This window comes from Lepidochelys olivacea (assembly GCF_965140295.1).
Source record: "Lepidochelys olivacea isolate rLepOli2 genome assembly, chromosome: 6".
Classification (NCBI taxonomy): domain Eukaryota; kingdom Metazoa; phylum Chordata; order Testudines; family Cheloniidae; genus Lepidochelys; species Lepidochelys olivacea.
In genome coordinates, this window is record NC_140416.1 from 2,734,461 (window position 1) to 2,740,460 (window position 6,000).

The following is a 6,000-nucleotide window of genomic DNA, read 5'->3' on the forward strand; positions in this document are numbered from 1 at the left end:
GAACCAGTAGATCCATCCCCTCACACGTAGTTTTTATCCATAGATTGAGGGAGGAAAACAAGTTTGCCTGTATTGTGAACTCCCATTCCTGAATTTCAACGAACTAGTCATTCAACTGAACTCTTTGAATAAACTGAAATAAACTGCACCTTCCAAGGAAGCTACTGCTGTCCAAAGCTGGGTTAGTGTTTCAGCTAACTTTGCTTCCAGGGCCTTAGCTATCACGTCAGTGGTGTGACTTTTTCAAAAACTTGGCAGTGAACATGTTCCAATGAAATAATTTAAAAAGAAGAGGAAAAAATAACATTAAGAGATTGTCATACATTTCTCCCTTAATTTAAAAGTGAGGATTTTTTTTTGTCAAGCTGGGCCTTACAAATCTCTAAGGATGAAGATTCCACCTCCTCCATTGGTCACACTCAGTGCCAGGGAGACTGGGAATCGAGTCCCGCTGGCACGTCCCAGCGCTGGAAGGGAGTGTTAGTGGTTAGTTAGTGGTTAGTGCGGGAGCCTGGACAAAGGACTCCTGGGCTCCATCCCTGGCTCTATCCCTGACTCCCAGTGCGACCCTGAGGCAGTGGCTTCTCCTGACAAGGCCTCTGTTTCCATCACTGAGGCTGGGGAAACTCCGCTACAGCCCATGGGTCATCACGCTTCCGGAATGTGTGTGAGGTATGAGGAGACCTGGAGATGGGAGGTGTGCGGCTGGTTGTAGGTCAGTGTTGTGAACCCCGGTTGCTAGCCTGGGTTTCTCCATCCCCTGGCAATAAAACATCATCTTGTTTTCACAGCCACTTTTGATCTCCAGGCTTCTACCCCATGCTCTGCTGGCAGGGCATTGGGCAGCACCCTTTCCAGCCCACCATGGTGCCGGAGATCGAGGAGGAGGGCAAGAGACTAAGCATCGGTGAGTATCTGCCACCCAGAGCTTTTCCATCTAAATCAAGGGAGTGGAGTTCTCCAGAGCCATCCCCAGTATGGTGGGAATGGCCCAGCAAGAGGGCTCCCAGGCCTTCCCTTGCAGGAGATTGTTCCCCACGTCGAGAGTCTTTGGGGAGAGCAGAACCTGCCGGGTGCTGAACACCCACAAATTCAATCAGTGAAATCAGTGGGAACTGAGGGCGACTCCTGCCTCATAGGATGGGCATCTTGAGAACTTTCACTGGAGACTATCTGGGTGCTGCTCTTTCTCTGGCCTGGGAGGGAGCGGGGACTGCTGGGGTGGAGGGAGCTACTTCTCCAAACTAACGGAGAGCCCCAATGCTCTGAAAGAACGAGACTCTCCCGATGTCACAGGGCCCCAGTGGTGAGGGGGGACATCGGGAGCAGCCTGTGCTGTGAGCTGCTGCCAGTGGGTGTGGACGGCAGCCCCAATGCCCTGGGGTGGGATGTGTGGTGAGGAGAAATTGCCTCAGCAATCGGAGGTTGGCAGGGTGCAGGCAGGCACGTTAAAGAGCAGCTGCCTTGAGCCCAGACTCATGGCTGCTCCTCACTCATTCCCAGGATGCAGCGGCTGAAGGGGATGCTGAGGAGAAAGGCTGGGCTGGTGGCTCCGAAGCCGGTAGGGAGCAGCGGCCGGCTTGCCCAGGAGGAGAGTGGCCCCTCTGTCCCCACAGGTGGGGAAGAGGACAGTGGCCAGGCGAGGAGGAGGAGCTCCCTGGCTTTCTGGAAGAGGAGGAAGACACCAGCTCCCTTACCATACCCTGAGGCACCTTCTTGTCCCAAATGGAGGTGGCCCAGGGTGATGCTCTGCGGGAAGGACACAGGAGCGGGTGGGATCTGGGCAAGGCGGCTCTGCGGCTTCCTTCAAAGGAAGCAGAGGAGCCAGGAGCTGCACCCCAGTGCCCAGCCAGAACCATCCACCAGCCTAGCCACTGGGGAGCCCGCAGCTAGCCCAGAGCAGGAGCTGGGCGACTCTGGCATGGGGACAGCAGCTCTACCTACTCCCAAGGGGCCAGCAGCCCCTTCGTCGGGTCTGACAGCCCTGAGGCTCAAGGCTCCCTCTTTGCAGGTGAGGGGAGACCCACGGGACAGGGGGGAGGACAGTGGTGGTGGGGGACTAGTAATACCCTGCGCCCAATGGCTCCCCAAGGTGCCAGGACTGAGCCACAGGAGCCCCACTGACACCAGTGGGAGTGGCCCAGCCACATCCGGTGGCAGGGGATGCTGGGCAGTGTCAGGGGAGCTCCAGCCTCCCCCGGTGATGTTGGGATGGGGGCTGATGGCCATGGGGCCCTGAGGCTGATGGGGCTGAGGGCGTCTCTGGGAGGGGCAGAGTGGGGCCCTCGATGCCGTGGGGTTCCTTGAAGAGGAGGGGGGACATTGAGCCATTTCTCTACCCTGCATTACCACAGCATCAGCACAAATGACCCTTTCTCCTTCTCTCCCTGGTGCAGAGACCCTCAGTGCCCAGCTGGAGGAAGTGGAGATGAGGCGGAGGAGGATGTGTCCCCTGAACAAGACACCATCAGGGTCATCCAGCAGCACCTCCAGGACAGAGCTGAGGTAATAAAATCTTCCAGCTGCGCTGCCCCCGAGTCTGTCCTGCCCCTTGTTCCATCCCCACCCACACAGGGGGGTCTTGTCCCAGAGAATCCATCACCCGCAATGGGGGGAACTTCTCTCCTGTTATCTGGTACCCCAAAGTGGGGATGTTTGTCTCTCGCAGGCCAAGGTGTCCGCTCCCCGCAGACACTGACCCAGTTACAACCCCGTCTGTGCAGGGCGACACTGGTTTGGGGAAGCAGGGCGGCTTTCCCTGTCCAACTCCATGGGGTTCCTGAGCCCGGGAGCTGGTGTAGGTGGGGTGGGGAGGGCCCTACCTAACCATCTCTCTCTCTCCACCAATCCCACTCTTAGTGGGTGGAGGACAGGGACAAACAGCTCCGCTTCCTCCATGCTGTCCCACGTCTGTGCTTGTTGGCACAGCAGCAGGGGTGGGACACTCTGGAGCCGCACTTCTCCAAAGCTGCCCTTGTGGAGAGCATTGCGGTGAGTGGGACCCTGTGCCTGGCCCCTGGGGTGAGGAAGCCAGACATGGGAGGAAGAGTTAGTGGGGCTGGAGTGGGGAGCAGAGCACAGGGGTTCCTGGGACTGAGGGCTGGGGAGCAGGGAAGGGGGAAATTCTGACTCTGACACTGATGGGGAGGTGGCAGTGGGGGAACTGTAAGGCCGGGGGGGCAGCTGAGGCTGAGGGGAGGGAGGAATTGGGTGGGAGAGGGGGAAGGAAGGGGTAAGTTTGATGGATGGGAGGAAGGAGGGGCCCAGCTGGTTGCGGATGGGGGTGACACTGACTGTTTCTGCAGTGCACTGTGGCCTCCTCCCGGGGAAGCACCTGAGGGTCTGCGCTGAGTCTCACATGGGGTTTTATCTTCTTGGGGTCTGTCAGGAGCTGATTGAAAATCTGCCCATGGTGTCTGAGCTGAGCTCCATCGTCTCCAGCTCTGTGGCTGCGGTTTGCAGCCTGAGGTACCAGGACCCTCCCATCCAGCTTCCCTAACCCTGGTGCTGATCAGGTCCAGAGACGGTAACCCAGATCCTCTCCAGCCTAGATTACCCCCAGCCGTGGCTGTTGTCATCCCCCAGCAGAGGAGGTGGGAACATCCCCTCTTCCCTGGCTGGGGGGTGATTTCACTCCCGTAACGTGACAGTGGCCATAGGGAGGGATCATTGCAGTGGAGGAGGGTCATGTGCATAGCATGTCCTCTCTCCTGCCAGCAAACTGAAGCCGCCACTTGCCCTGGAGCTGGAGTCTCGCCTCCTGCGGGCTCTACTCTACACCATCTTCACCATGGGCACTGGACAGACACCACCCACTTCCGAGTATGTCATGATCCTTCTTCTCTGTCCCAGGAGCAGGAGCGGCCACTGGTCCCTGCTCCCTTGGTTTGATGGAGCTGCTGAGAATAGGGGAGGGGTGAGCAGAGCTGGGAACAGGCTCGGGCAGGGAGGGGTTGGGGGGAACAACACAAACTGTCAGAGAGGACCCCTTCCCTCCAGAGGGGATTGTGTTACCCCTCTGTGGTTGATCTCAGCCTTCCCTCTTCTCCTCACTCTCTGCTCTGCTGCCTGGACTCTCCCGGGGATCCCACCTCCCACCCATTGCGGTTTGGCTTTTCCATATTCTGCTGGGTACCAGGCCCTGCGCAGAGAACTGCTAAGGGCAAGGACTGAAGAGCCAGCAGATTGCTAAGTGACCCTGCAGTGATGTGAATGGCAGAGGCCAGGATGTGCCTTTTGGGTCTGGCCAGGGCTCCCCAGAGAATCCTCCAGATCCCCTGACTGGGGTAGCCCCATGTCCCATGACTGATGGGTGCTCCCTCTTCTTGCAGGCTCTGCACAACACCTATTCAGAGAGCCTTGGACACCATGCTTGGGGGCCTGCTCACCGAGACCCCCACCACAGACAAGCTGCAGCACCTCTTTAAGGTGAGCAGAATGGGAGGGTCTGGGGGGGGATTTCCCATGAACCCCATGGGAGGGCTGCAAAGGAGAGACTGGAAGAACCATGTTTCCATTGTGTCCTCCCCCCTCGGTCCCAGGTGGCCACAGTTTCCCAGAGCCGTCAGTGCAGTGCAATGTTGGGACCCTTCCGCCATCCGGGATAGCAGCGGACGGGAAGGGGGGGCAGAGGGAAGGAGCTGGGACTGTCAGCCAGAGCTCTGCACGGTTCCATTGAGCACTAACAGTGAGCTCCAGGCCTGGCTGGGGACTGACAGACTGAAACCCCTGAGTGATCTGGGACACAGGCCTCTGAGAAACGTTACTGGCTCCTTTCTAGGGAGACCCTGAGATACAGGAGAAGACTGAGGGAATCAGCTCTTCTGTCCTAGAGACACGGCAGTTCCTGGGGGGATTGACCTCATGGTCCATCCATCCATCCATCCTACCAAGGCCTCTGGATCTGGGGTCTGGAGGCCCAGGGCATGTGCCTTGATCCTGATGGGCTGGTCATGGATCAGGGGTGCAGAGCAAATAGAGCAGCCCCAAGGCCGAGCTTTGTCCCAGGCTGGAGGGACACTGACAGCTTGTGCCCAGTAAGACGTAGGCAGTGTCATGAACCCCCACATGAGGAGTCAGATATTCCACCCTGAACATAAGGCCTCAGCCCCGTGTGGAGTGGGAGAGGCTCGTTTGTAGAGCACGTACGCCTGCTCGCTGACCCTCCCCACCTTCTTCTCCAGCAGCATGTCCATTTTTCGCTCAACTCCGGGAATACCAAGGAGAGAGCCAGGGCCATAAGGAGCAACGCTGCCCTGCTCCGATTCACCACCTCCCTCGCCGGATTTGACGTAAGTGACCTTTGATCCCAGCATCCTGCAGAGCCAGGGCTTGAGTCAAATTCCTCATCCCCTGGTTAAGTGGTCCCCCCTTGCTCCTTAAGGGACTGCGACATTCCAACGGCCACTGGCTGGCAGGGTCGTGCCTGGCCTCAGTGCCCTTGTTACTCCGGAGAATCCTGGCAGCGAGTGCTCATTGAGGTCCCATGCCCTGGTCCCTTTACTCCAAGCTCCCTTGGGGGGCAGAGAGAAAGAGGGCTCCAGTTCCTCTCCCCCAGCGCCTCCTACAGAAGGATGGGAGCAGAGCTCTGGCCCAGGGGAGCTGGGGAGCTGAAGACAGAATGTTGATGGATTCCCCCCTTCTCCTCCTCCACCAGACCTCCTCCGATTTCACCAAGGCAGACAATTTTGTGCTGCAGCTGGGTCTCTACATCTCTGACCCAGCCAACGACATCAGTGGGCAAGCCAGGGATGGGATCTATTGGCTGCAGAGGCTCCTGTTGCAGAGGAGGGGTCAGAAGCCCAGCTGGGCAATGGGACCCTGTAGAAGTGAGTCCCTTGGAGACTAGCTCCAGCTGGCCATTGGGACACCAATAGAACTAAGGCCTCTTCTCTTAGACCAACTGAAGCAGGGCATAGGGACCCCAGTGGAAAGAAGGCTCATGTTTTGGGCCCTCCACTTACCGGCCAAGGAACCCTACAGAAAGAAGCCTCCTCCTCT